Source organism: Pezoporus wallicus, unplaced genomic scaffold (genome assembly GCF_028554395.1).
Source record: "Pezoporus wallicus isolate ANWC-B61680 ecotype Strahan unplaced genomic scaffold, APGP_CSIRO_Pwel_v1 contig_5069, whole genome shotgun sequence".
Lineage (NCBI taxonomy): Eukaryota > Metazoa > Chordata > Aves > Psittaciformes > Psittacidae > Pezoporus > Pezoporus wallicus.
The window spans coordinates 4136265-4149877 of NW_026642361.1; the positions used below are offsets into that span (position 1 = coordinate 4136265).

The following is a 13613-nucleotide window of genomic DNA, read 5'->3' on the forward strand; positions in this document are numbered from 1 at the left end:
TAAACATAGCTTTCCTTAATGTTAAGAATTAATGTTAAATGCATTAACGTTAAATGCATTAACATTAACAGCATCAGCAACTGTGCTGTCAGTGTCAAACTTCCTTACAATTTTAATATTAGCTATACAACTTTCTGCTGTCTTAAAAATATCTGGCAGACAACGCTTTTAACCGAATAGGTCTTTTCAGTGGCAGGCAAAGTGATTTCTCTTCACAGTTTTTAAGAGAAACTCACTCTTTTAAGAGTAAATACCACAATAATGTAAAAATAATATGTAAAGATACTGCTGGGTTTTTGCAGCTCCTTTGGGGAGTGAATATTCATAATTGTCTTAGTCACTCTCAGTTTTTTGCCTTTTCTGGCTATATTCTTCTGTCTTCAAGTTGTTCATGTTCTCAGTTCAGAGAAAATACATTTCTCTTTCGAGTTTCACTAAATGGTTCTCCTTAAACACTCTCCTCAACAGCTCAGTCTATATCAGCAACATAATACGGTGAAGCCTCGTAAGGGATGAAGTACTGCTATTTTTATAGGATGCAAACTGGATTAAAATTCACAGAGTCCTCATATGATGCCTACTTATAAACTTCCAGGGTCTGCCAGAAGAAAATAGCTTATTACTCTTTTTCATAGCTCTTACTTGCAGATAGTACACAGACAATAAGAAATACCAATTCCCCTGTGAATCATGAATTAGAAGCAAACCCTTCCAAATGAAGCCACAGGAATGCTTTGTGTTCCAGGTTTTAAATTTAGTTTAATCTTTAAATAATTGCTTCTGTGCTTTTGTGGCTGACTTTTGCAAAATGCATAGGTTTCCTCAGAATGAATTCTATACCAGGAAGAAAGTTTCATCATCAGTAACATTCCTTAATGTTACTTTGCAAGCGTTTGTTTGATTATCTGGCAGATTCCAGTTTGCTTTTACTTCAGTGACAAATGAACCAAAACAAGAGGTAGCCATCTCCAAACTGACAGTGCATCCAGCACCCTGGCTACTAGGTGGAGCTTGTTAGTATTAGGGATTTTGCTCTTGTCAATGTGGTCCAGTTTGAGAGAAGTGGAGTGTTTGGGGGAAGAAGGTGGAGCTGTCAGTTGGTTGCTATAGAAGAGACAGTCACAGCTGTAGTTTCATCTCATTTATAATCTGTCTAGCAAATGCAAGCTCATTTATTTATAGCTCCTAATGCAATAAAGTAAGTGATTTGAAAACAACAAATTAGTGGTCTCAAAATGGCTGCTGATCATAAGCTTATCTCTTGGTGATTTCTAAGCATAGCCTTCACACATTTTTCAGTGGGAGAACTATTAGCAATCAACGATATCTCAGGATGTGAGGCAAGCTCAGCTTAAACGAAGAAGCTTGCATTCAAACTACTTTATTGTTCCAGCAAGACTACTGAAGTGGGAACTCTTTAATTGAAATTTGAGGACTGCCACCTCTGTTCTCAATTTGATATAGTTCATAGCATTTTCAAATTGGGATATTAGGAGGAAGGGGACTTTGTGTGCCTTCTAAGGGACTGATTATGGCTGGGACAGAGTTCTTTATTTGCAGTTATAATTTCTGTTGCACCTGAATTCATGGGTGGATTCATACAGAAAGACTGGATGTTTACACCATAATCTAAATTATATAGTGTTTTTCTATCAAAACACTGCTTTAGTGTGAATCATACTTGTTGGAGTCTACCTGGTGTCTAATCACTATGTTAGCAAATTGTAAATTTAAGCCGCAGCATGGCGGGGGGGGGGGGGGGGGGGGGGGAGACGGACAAAAATCAATCTTTCATCACTGCCCTGAGTCTCTATCTTGCTATTGACTGGTTTTGTGCTTAACAATTTCCAGTTTCATTTCTGTTTCTTTTCAGAGTTCATCTAAGTAAACACGGTGTAGAACAATTTTTTGCCTTATTGCATTGAAGGCTAGAGGTGTCTCCCTGTTCTTCTTGCCAAATGTGACCCTTATGACCTCGTGTGCTTTTTCGTTAAAAGCAACTGTGACCATATGTATTTCTCTACCAATTCTTCTAAATTAGATGAGGACTTTGAAGAGAAACTCTTTGGTGGTGTGCAAGATATGCTGTCAATACACAGAAGTCCCAGCCATATTTCCAGGAGAACCTTTATGCTCTTGGAAGTGCCTGTAGGGCTGTAAATTGACATAATTATGAGTTGTCAAAGTTAGCTACTGTTCTTGTAGCAGCAGCAGCATGAAATTAAGTCTAGAATGGAAGTCCAGGGAGAAAATCTATCTGCAGTGAACTTGAATCACGTGGGTTCCAGCAAACACAGGGAAAAAGGTTTACTTGTTTCAGGTTCCATTATAATTTCATGAAGCAAAGAAAAAAGCTTTCATTTTTTCAAAGGGCATAATTATATAACTATCAATATAGCTATTTTTAAAATTAGTAAACCTCTTGGGGAAGTTATTTTCCATTCTTATTGGGTATTTAAAGTATTTTTATATGTTTTTTAACTGAACGGATTGCTTTTCTGGTTAGAGAATCATTTGTTATTCACCCTTCCAAATTGTAAGTCTGTTTTGTTATTGTAGGTGCCTGAAAACAAGACAACCTATGACTAAGCAAGAATAAATCAGCCCAATTTCCTTCTATCAATCCATTTTCTTTAGGCTGAAGGCTCCTATCCTTTCACTTGAAGGAAACAATAGTGTTTACCTGCTTCTCTTGACAACAAAGGAATATTATCTCTACAAAGGTCATTAATTTACTCTAGTGTATTTTTACTGGCCGCTGCAGTGCCCCACTTTTACATCATGAAGATATGATGCTGTATAGCAGCATGTTAGGAGTGACAAGTCTGGTTAAATGACATCAAGTAGTTTGATAAAAATAAGGAAAGATGAAGATGCTAAGAAAAAGGAAGACAAGAAGAGACAGAGGCACCAGTGAGAAGATAAAAGAGAATGATGAAAAAACACCACAGCAACAAACCAAAAAACCAAAACCAAAAACCTGTCTAATCCAACTTAGTGTGCAAAACAGCAGAGAACTCCTCTGCGAGCCCTGCTAAAATTTGGACCTGTTGCCTCCTGATTTGGCTCCTGGAACCAGGAGAAATAATAGCATTATGAGCCTTCTGAAAACCAGTAGTGATTGTAGTTTGCTGGCCAAAAGCACCCCAGAATGCACAGAGGTAAACAGGTATTGGGGAGGGGTACAAACATGGTGAGGGGGTCAAAGCATCCAGAGACTTGAAGGAAGAAAAAAGCTTGGGTTTATTTTTAAAGGTAAAGTGTGGCTTCATGAAGCAGGGAAGAAAGGACTAAGGTTCCAGGTAGGTTCCAGGCTAAACACTGGAGATCCTTTCCTGGCATCTCTTGGTCTTCAGGAAAGCTCCCATGCTTAGCCAGAATACCTTCTCCCAGCTCCTTGTCTCCACATCTTGCTTCTCTGCTCCGTGTCCATGGCAGACCATCCTTGGCCATTGCTGCTGCTAAAACAGCTGCCTGCCTGAAGATGCTCATTCTTCACTTCTTTCAGCTTTGTAACTGAAATAGCCTGTCCTGAAACCACAGCTATCCCTGAGAAGTAGGTCATATTCTACCAGTATAATAGAAACAGTCATATGTGAAGCAAAACTATATATTTTCTTATTAGCACTGTTAATTAGAAAAGAAGGCTTCATTTACTGAAAGGAATCCAAGTGTGTAATAATGTTTGAATTAAACGCTGAGTACATTTTCAATGGGAATATTCTTTTGATCACTGAAACTGAAGTGCTTCAGTGAATTATTCCCATAACTTGTTCTTGGGAAATATTTACGTTATGTATGAAACGCCTGTGAACTGTACTTCTCCAAACAATTAGGATGTTTAGTCATACAATAGTTACATGCAAGTAGCAAGATAGTGACAAGAGTAATGGATAAAGTTTTATCAAAATGACTACTTTATTGCTTGAAAGGAAGGAAATTAGAGCAAGGGCAGCAAAGAAAATGACATGTTGTCACCATTTATTTTAGACAAGAACAAAGTTGTGTTTTTCCATGCTCAGTGTAGCAGCAAATTCAAAGAAAAGAGCCATATATAAACACTGTATAATTCCAAACAAAATAAAATAAAGCTACATTCTAAGGTTCAAGAAAAAATCCAAAATGGTGAACCACCATCATAATCCTTTATTTCCCTGTGACCACCCAAGTTATCCTCCCTAGATCAGACACAGAACATGCCTGCTCTTCTAAAGGACCTGGAATACAGAAGAACAGTTCTCTATGGCATGAAGAAAGAGCCCACTCAAGCATCACAAACCTAACCAAAACCACTATGAAGGGTAAAGTGAACTTCAAGAATTATACAAGATCAAATGGTGCTACTGCAGATCTATCTCTGGAAAGTTGCTGTCAGAAAAGCAGAGTGTGTGTTCACACCTTCAGGTTAGATGTTTAAGGTGCCTGTCATATGTCTTAAGAAAAAGCTGTGTCAATGCAGTTACCATTTCTGCCGTTGCATGTAGAGCCAAGTAGGTCTTTTCTAAAGTCATAAATTACATGGTTTAATTGAAATCTGTTTTAAAATAAATTCTGTTAACTCGGTGCCTCTGAATTCACTGACGCAAATCTAACAGGAAAAAAAAGGGTTTAAGCTGATTGCAGACTGAACATAAAGACTGAATATAACCTTTTTCAGTGTAACCTGGGCAAATGCAGATAGTCTGGATTTATTCAAGAGAAACTTAAGGCTAACAGTATAGAAGTTTGTTTTTCAAGGAGGAGAAGGAAATCCAGAACTTACTGAGACAGTTTTCTCAGTCTTTCTCCTGTTTCCATCATACCTCACATGAGGTCATTTGCTCTCATGTGCATTAAATTCAGAAACATTTTCTTTACAATTTCAATTTCAATGCATCATGAATCACTTCCACTAATAAATGACAGCTTAGAATCACATGAAATTTCTTCTGCAAACAAGCGAGACACCCTGGCAGGTGTTAACTAATTTGGAATGATTTAAATCCTTCAGAAGAACTACTGAAATTTCAGATGCTACGCTCAGCATCAGGTCCAGAGATTGGTATGAATGTGAGAAGACCAAAGAGGGTCTTTGTCAGCTCTGATCCCATATAGCATGAAGGGGAAGACTTCTCGTATTCTTTGCTTCAGGGTAATTCCTCCAGCATTCATTGTGTATCAAAACCACATATAAACTCTCAAAAATAAGACTTTATCCATAATCTTGCACTCCACAGTATGCAGCCACAGCCTTAGGGAATTTTTGTAGAGGTTTCTGATGCAGTCAGCAGGCTTGCACCATGATTAGTTGGATTTTTAAATTATTTTTTAGCATTTCTACAAGTGTCCCTCATGCTTACTACTAATGATGCTGCTGATGATCAAGAACACTTCAGTAGTGAAGACAGCAGGTACCTACAGTCCTTCCAAGACCCCTGCTTTTCTTATCCTCTATTTCCTCTAAGAAAAAAGGATGTAGAAATAAGAAAAATATCTCCCCCTATAATATTTTGTTCTGTTAATGCATACACAAAAGAAAAGAATTGAAAGGACTGAGTTCATATGTGGCCTTTTACCTGTAGTCATTCAAGTCCAATTGCTATAAAGCTTTTACTATAGCAGCTTCTTGCTCTTATTGATAATAGCAATTTGCCTATTGACTTAAGCAGGAGGAAAGCAGGACTTCAATGAAGTAACTTATCTAGGTACACACTGAATTTTTTAAAGTTTGGCAGCAATGAAGTAAAAAGCATACTTCCCTTGATTGTTACCCGATCAGTAAATTGAGCTTTTTAACTCCAACCTCAGCAATGATGATCTAATAGATACCAAATTACTAGTAAGATATATTTCTTCTGATTCCTCCTTTCATACTTAACAGTGTTTCATTACCAATCTTAGAGCTTCATTAGCATAGAGGACAAAAGTTTTTGTCACATTCTGTTTTGCTCTTCATTATTAAAATAAATTAATGATGGTTCTTGAAATTTGTGAAGGATTGTCACTTCCAGTGGTCTAAACATATTAAGCTATCTTCTTGGAAGAAAACAATAAGGCTGTATCAGCAAGACTGATATTTATTTCAAACTCCTACTCTAAAATCTGCAGTTAACAAGGTCAAAAAGCTTTGGGTGAATTATGGAACAAGAATTCTTAAGATGATTTGCAGCAGGGATTTATTATGAAGCCAAAATTGTATTGTCAGGAGGAAGCAGATATGTAGTGAATATGAGCAAAAAACAGTCCATCTACTTTACATCCTGTCAAGTTTTAAAGGCAGGAATGATTCACAACTGTACAAATGTGGAATTCTGAAACTGTAGGAATTATTTCCTCTTGTGTCAACCTTTGAGAAGAAATAGCTTTGCATATAGTTAAATTGTAGAAATAACTAGAACAGGAAAGTACTACCCTACATTCAATCAAACTTCGCAATGAAGAACTGAGATACATAAGAATAAATTTGCTGGAAGTGAATTAGGCCATGCATTTTAAACTTGCCTACAAAGGGTCCTTCACTGAGATTTCCTCTGCTCTCTTCCAAGCAATGGAGATTCCACAGGCCTTTTTTTTCTTCTTGAACTTTACAGGTGTGCAGGGTTTTCTGGATAGCTAGACATTCTCCTTGCAAAGCTGTTGCAATATGCATTAGAAGGAGTCAAGAAAATGGTGCAAGAGGCTAAAGAATAGCACAGAAATGCAGGGTTGGATGAAAAGCACATCCCTGACTCCCAAATAAGAAACGCTGAGAAAGCTAGAAGGAGGCTCCTCTTACCTATGGACCTTTTCACATCTTTAGCCTCATGCAATGTGTGCTGTACAGACATCTATGATGCCAGCTCTAAGCATGTTTCTTGCTTTTCCCTGTTGTTACACTATTAATAAATAATTTAGTGTTTCACCTGAAATACTTTGCAGCATATGGCAAAGCAAATAATCTGAAAATCCTGCTTCACCATTTCATAAAAGCCCTGAAAAGCTTCCAGAGAAGGAGGATCCTTGTGTCCTGGAAGGCGTGGAGAGGCTGAGAAGTGGTTGAGTCACCCCTGTTTGAAAACCAATCTATATCTAATTAGTTAATCCTTGCTACTGCCCTGGAGGGTATATAAATTCTGCTGCTCTGATTTACAGGAATCTGGGATGGCAGGGGAAGAATTCTGCTGTGCTATAAGAAATACCTTTATCCAGTTGATTGAAAGCAAATTAGGCAGTAGTATGCTGTGAATGTGCCTTATAAAGTACGACTTATGCCCTTGCTGATTACAGTTCCTGTTTACTTTCTGCAGAACCTTTACTTTTACTGTTTGAGGCAACACTTTACAATTTTGTTAAATTTCCCATCTACAAATCGTTTTTTTCTCAGACCACATGATGAGATACACACTGGAGGACTGCTAACAGTTGGGTTGTTATCAATTCTCTTACCAAAGGGAGATTTCCTCTTATAAGAAAGTCTCTGACTTACTGGTAAATAGGTATCCAGTTTCTCCTAACCCCTGAGAAGCATAGGAGGCAAGATGAAAGAAAACATAGCATCTGAACACGATACAACACAGTGAGTGCAGTACAAATATAAGTGGATCAAACCATATGTTGAATTTTCTCCTCGCAAAGCTACAACCAGTAATGTTTACTGGGAAAATGGGGGAGAGGACGGGGCTTTTTACAGCTCCTGGTAGAGCAGAAAATAAAACTAAAATCAGTAAAATGAGTGATGTAGAGGAGAATTTTTGTACTCTGAATAAAACTGGGCTCACCATTTTCTGGATCATGTTTAGCTGATAAACTTACTGGGCATTCAAAAACATACACTTAGCATGCAGAATAATATTATATACAGGTGTGATTCTCTTGGGGTTATCTGTTGAAATTCGAAACCAGATTCAAGAAGAGTGAGAACGTTGTATTCTTAAGATGACAGTGCTGCATTATATATCATCTGATAATACCATGTGTTTCTTGCCAGTGCTCGGAGCAAGCAGTACAGAACACTTTGTTTCTTTGTACTCTCTGCTTTTATTATTTAGCAAAAAAGAAACTTTTTTTTTCTGTTTTTCTTTTTTTTTCCCTCTCGGAGTGGATGTCACTTGAATATAACCAGAAGAGCCAGAACTGATTTTGAACATCTTGAAGGAACCTATTACACAAATAAAGTGCACTTTGGAGCTTCCATATTGACGAGTTAAAAGAAAGACATTTTTCAAATTGATGCATGCTTGGGAATGCTAATGAGCAGTCTCGGGCATATGACTAAACAGCAGTGTTAGCATGCTAGTGAGTAGTCATCTTCCCCAGGCTGTGTTTGCCAAACAATAGCTAGCAATTTTATTTTCATCACAAAAGTGTCTTCCTCTTCACATGGCTTTCCTTCTTTATTCTTTTACTTTTTTCTTTCTTTTTCTTTTGTCTTTTGCTTTTGCTTTTCCTTTTTCTCTTTTTTCTTTTTTCTCTTCTTTTTTTTTTCTTATTTTTCTCTTTCCCTTTCTTTTTCTTTTTCTTTTTTTCTCTTCCTTTTTTTTTCCTTTCTTTTTTCTTTCAATACCTAAATTAAAAAAAAACAAACTAACAAACTCTTAGCACAAAAAATCCTGTTTGTAAGTTCAGAAATATTTTATAATGTCTTTTGTAGTTGTGATTGAGGCAAGGAACAGGGAAATAACTTCACTTTGATAGGAAGTGGTTCTTCCCTGGACAAATGATTTCTTCAGTTCTTCTTCCAAATCATATAAAGTATAAGTCAAGATTGCTTATGGATAGAAGTATTACATCTGTATTAGTTTCAGTAGGTTAGGGTGGAAAGCACGTAATATTCTGAATATTTATGCACATACACATATTTCTGAAACAAATGATGTTTCCTCCCTTCTTTAAGATCCAGTTTGGGGTTTTTATTTTGTTTCTACCTGATGAGAGCTCAGCACTGTTAGTTAAACCCTGAGCTTTACTAGGGTGAGACCGTAAGTTTTCCTTCCAGGACTGTGTTCATCATATATGTTTGCATCCCTCAATGTTACCAGTTTGTAGGAAAAAGAACACCCTAAGATGCCAATAACTGGAAATCCTAAAAGCTTACATATAAAAGCAGTGATATGCTGTGACAGATAGATAGAAGCTTTATGATGCATTTATACATTATGATCTCAATGGACGTGAAAAATAGGGGCCAAATATGGCCAGATATGATGTGCTAGTTAGCACTGACAAATGAAGGTGTCACCATGGAGAAAACTATAGGGAAATTTAAAGATATTTCAAAAATTAAAGACAGAAGGAATTAAAAGCATGGAGATTTTCTATTTCTTTTATTAAAGGAGCTTATATCGAACAAACATTAGGAAATATATAAATGAACCAAAAAGATGACAGACACTAAATACAAACCTGCTGACAGCACAACCAAGTTATAATTTCTTGGTCCAGGGACCATTAAAAGGAAAAATCAGTATCATCCAAGGTTAAAAGTGACTTAAAACTCCTAAGTGGCCATAACTGTCCAAACAGGAAGGAATGACAGAGTAGCTGAATTAAACTGAACATAAATTAAACACATTTGTCAATGAGTTCCAATGGCAATTTGCAGTGACTTTTATGCAGGTGAAGTTTCCCAAAGAAGCAACTTCTACTATACATTGACTGTGAGTTTGAATAATATCCTCTGAGATTCTTTCAAAAGACAATGTCACTTACATTTTTCCTACCATGGCCAATATAATGAGACTCATTAGTTCTTCTAAAAATGATATCCATGTTTTGCTATCAAAAACTGCTGTCAACAAAGTCTGATAGCATTTAAAGGTCGATAGCATTTAAAATATTTTATTTAAATATATAAAATAGAAAATGTTTAAATATATTTACTATTTTTAAATATATTACCTAAATGGTTTCCAAATTTAGTTCTCTGTATACAAACATACTTATTTTATGTGGCTCAGTATGATTTTACAGACCAGTAAAGTTTTGCACAGCCAGCACTGCGCTCCTGAAATCTACATTTTACTCAGATTAAAAATGGTCACGTTAAGCAGTTTGTTAAAAATGGTATGCTGATGTACCTAACTTCATTGAAGTTGTCTTATGATGTAGGAACTGTTTGTGCTAGTCTCTTTACAACCCAAAAGACAAGTTCCTTATGTCATCTCTTCTTAAAAGAGATCTGACAGGCTTAAACATTCTGCTTATCTAACTCCTGATAGAGAACTGAACTTCTGCACTACCAGATAACCACTTATCTTCAAGCAACATAGCATTCAAAAAATGCAGCAGGTTGGGGTTATTAATAATTACATCTGCTGAAGCTGCAGCCCACAGAATACACCGTATTTTATTAGAAGACTGTGTCTTCTAGAAAGATACTTCATTGTTTGGGAACTGCTGTGTCACTGTTGAGCTAGGAGAGAGTACAGGAACTGCATACACCTATATCCACATCCAAGGCTTCCTACCTAACCACATTGTTTTTCTTGTGGCTACTCAAGGAAAGAGAGGGTGAGAACAAGAAATGGCAAGGTAGGAAAGCTTTGCTCTTGAATTACTTTGCTCTTGAATTACAATCAGAGTTCACTGGAATTATTATTTTAAAATCCAGTTATCATAAGCTCTGTGGTCCAAAAATGTTAATGCTAAAGTATGGCTATTTCTTAGCCATTATTATTTCTAAAATGTCCAATTCTCAGTTTCAAAGCATCAGATGGGATGTATTTTTCGTGGCTATTAATGATGACTAATGCTAAAGGAAAGAGGCTAAAGGAAAGAGACTAAAGGTTTTAAATCATAAGACCTGAAATGATATTTAGGAACAGTAGAAAGTTCAAGTTTCACCCCTTTTAAAGGTCAAATGGGATTAAATAAAAAAAAAAAGACAAGGCCCTGAACTTTTATTAAAGCAATAAGATTTTGCCTTTCTACGGTGTCTTTTGTCTGAGCACTGTACAAACATTTATAACATTAAAAGTTCTGCAAGTCTTGGAGTCTCCATTTTTCAGATAGGAGAAAGTGAGGAACAGAAACAGTTATGGTCTAAACTCTCAGCAGTGCCACATATAATCAAACTTAGAAAGCATTGCTTAATTTATGGTGTTGTAGAATAGCCAAAATTCCCCCCAAAATAATGGAAGAGATGAATAATCCAGTACTAAGGGAGACCAATCCAGAACTCCTGAAGATGCACCCTTAAGAATTAACTGTCTTGCTCACAGTCACACATAAGCAGCAGGAGTGCCATTAGAAGCTCTTATTTGAATTTTTACTTCAGGATTTGCACATAGCAATGATTCAGCAAACAGCAAACAGTGGAACTGGTAATATGTCCTTTTTATGTATATAGACAAGATCAATTTACAGCTTGGATTTAGATTCTTTAGGACAAAAATTAATCTTATGGTGGCTTATTATGAATGGTCAGCCTCTTTGAAGTCAAGTCAGTTGACTTCAGTCAGCTGAAGTGGGGGTAGTCTACCAAGCCATATTTTGACTTGCACTCTGTAAAATGTCGGTGCTTTAATTCTGCTATTTAACAGGTACACAGAACTCCCTTACAAATGTCCTTTAAATTAGTTTACAGTTGTATTTTCTGTTGCTAGGAAATGTCAGTACCATGTGACAGAACATTATGTAGGTACACTGCAGCTACACCAGAGCACATATATCCACCAGTATGTACATAAGAAACACTCGGTTCATCAGACCAGTGGTCTGTCTAGCCTTCTATTCTTTCCAGCAATGGGAAGAATTATTGAGAAGAGCATGCAACCTTGGCCATTACTCTTGGTTGCCTCTCAGCATCCAGAATTATTGGATGGGTGTTGCTACAGAATAGATCCATGACTATCTGCCTTTAGCATCTGTTCATGGACTTTTGACCATGAATTTATTGAATCCCTTCATGAACCTGATGATGCTATGTGTTTCTACTGATTTTCTATTAGTTTCGTTTAACAGCATCTATCTCTTGTACTGCAGGATTTGTTAAATGATAGTCTGTACCCATCTTACTCAGCTGAACCTTCATTTGTTCATCATAATCCACTTCAGTTTTTTCTCTCCAAAACTATAATTTGCAGCCTTTTTTTTTGTCTCTTTGTTAGTACATGCTTGCTCCATCTCTTTAATTATTTTAGTTGCCCTTCTCTAGATATTCTGTAGCTTCTTACCAGCTCAAAAGAAATACTTTGCCAAGCTCAGTCTGTGAAGGTTTGGGCACCCCTGCCCTGCTTTTTTGGTGTGGTTTAGTCCTGTCACAGAAGCATGATTTTACATGCACTGACTGCAGCAGCAAGACTGCCCTACATTCCCATCCATTGCAATCAAAGTAGGTACAGTAGCTCCTATTGTATGCAAAACAGTTTTTTTCCTTTTAATTAAAAGAATAGGAATAGAACAGGAAGCTATTTCATTAAGGTCCTTTCCAATCCTAACTATTCTGTGATTCTATGATTCTATGATTATGCTTTTAAAATGGATTTGGAGATGCTGTGAAGCTTCTTTTTATGTCCTTTTACGCCAGACTTCACAAAATTACTGCTTGGCTTGTGTATTGTGATTGCCTGCATTAAGTAAAGTTTTAAAATATAACTTAAAAATGTAATCTAAATTCTCAAGCTGTCTTTCATACATAAAAGTAACAAGGTCCTTCTCATTTTTCAGTGTTCTTTAAAAACTGGTGCCTCTAAAAATGTAAGCAATTTCCATGTCCTATAAATGGTAAAAGACACATCAGTTTTATTAAAAATATTAAAAAATATTAAAAAAATTGTTAATCTCAAAGGTTTAGAAGGAAAGAAATGAGCTGCTTATTGGCTCAGTTGACTAAATATGTGCTGCAACTCCATTCTGGGGCAACTGTATTAGTGACCTGGTTCTGTTACTGTTTACAGCTGTCTTAGCAAAGTTGTGGGGCTATTTTCTAATCATTCAAAAGTCACAAAGTCTTCCCCTCCTCTGCCTCTGACCCCTGTGTGACTGTGAGCATGCTATTTGGGTCACAGATTTTTGTCTAGCACAATTCCATAGGAATAAAGCCCTTAAACAATTTTTTTAAAATTTATTCTTGTTTTCCTTAAGCCTATTTTCTGTGCCTATAATGGAAGCCTATAATGCCTTTAATATGCAGTGTCTATCATCGCAAAGCATGGGAAACCCAGAGGTGCTTTATGTCAATTTCAGAGGGAAAAGATTTAGACACCTGAGTGATCCAAATACCTTTCTGTTCAAACAGAATAGTAGGATGCCTTCAGCAAGTGAGTTGTCTGACCTATTTTGGAATATATTTACGCTGTCATGTAGCCTAAGTTCTGGTTTGTTGCTGGGCCTTGATCATCCACATTGAAGAAGAAGGGGTTCCTCAAAGGGAATGAGGTTGACAGCCTGCCAGATGTGGCATGTTCACTCTCCAGACGCCTGCAAACCACCCCAAACCTTGCCCTCTCAAGTACTGTCCTTCGCTTAACCTCATGGCAAGGCTCAGAGCATGCAACATATACACCCACTGTCAGTCTATAAATACACTGGTCTGTGGACTATTTCTTTTCAGACACTTTGATGTGAAAGACACAAATATATATAGCTACAGATATATGCCTTCAGATTGCAATCAGGCTACCAGAAGTAGTCTGGCTCAAGTTGTTTGCAGTGTG

General features: G+C 36.8%; 1 protein-coding gene across 1 annotated transcript in view; it reads left to right on the top strand.

Moving 5' to 3' along the window:
* The window catches only part of LOC130610014 (acidic proline-rich protein PRP33-like), a 32228-nt gene extending 30489 nt beyond the window's left edge, over positions 1–1739 (top strand). Inside the window, exon 2 of the mRNA XM_057429547.1 lies at positions 913–1739. The gene's annotated coding sequence lies outside the window, so the exon portion shown is untranslated. The remainder of the gene's footprint in view (positions 1–912) is intronic.
* Positions 1740–13613: the final 11874 nt, after the last annotated feature.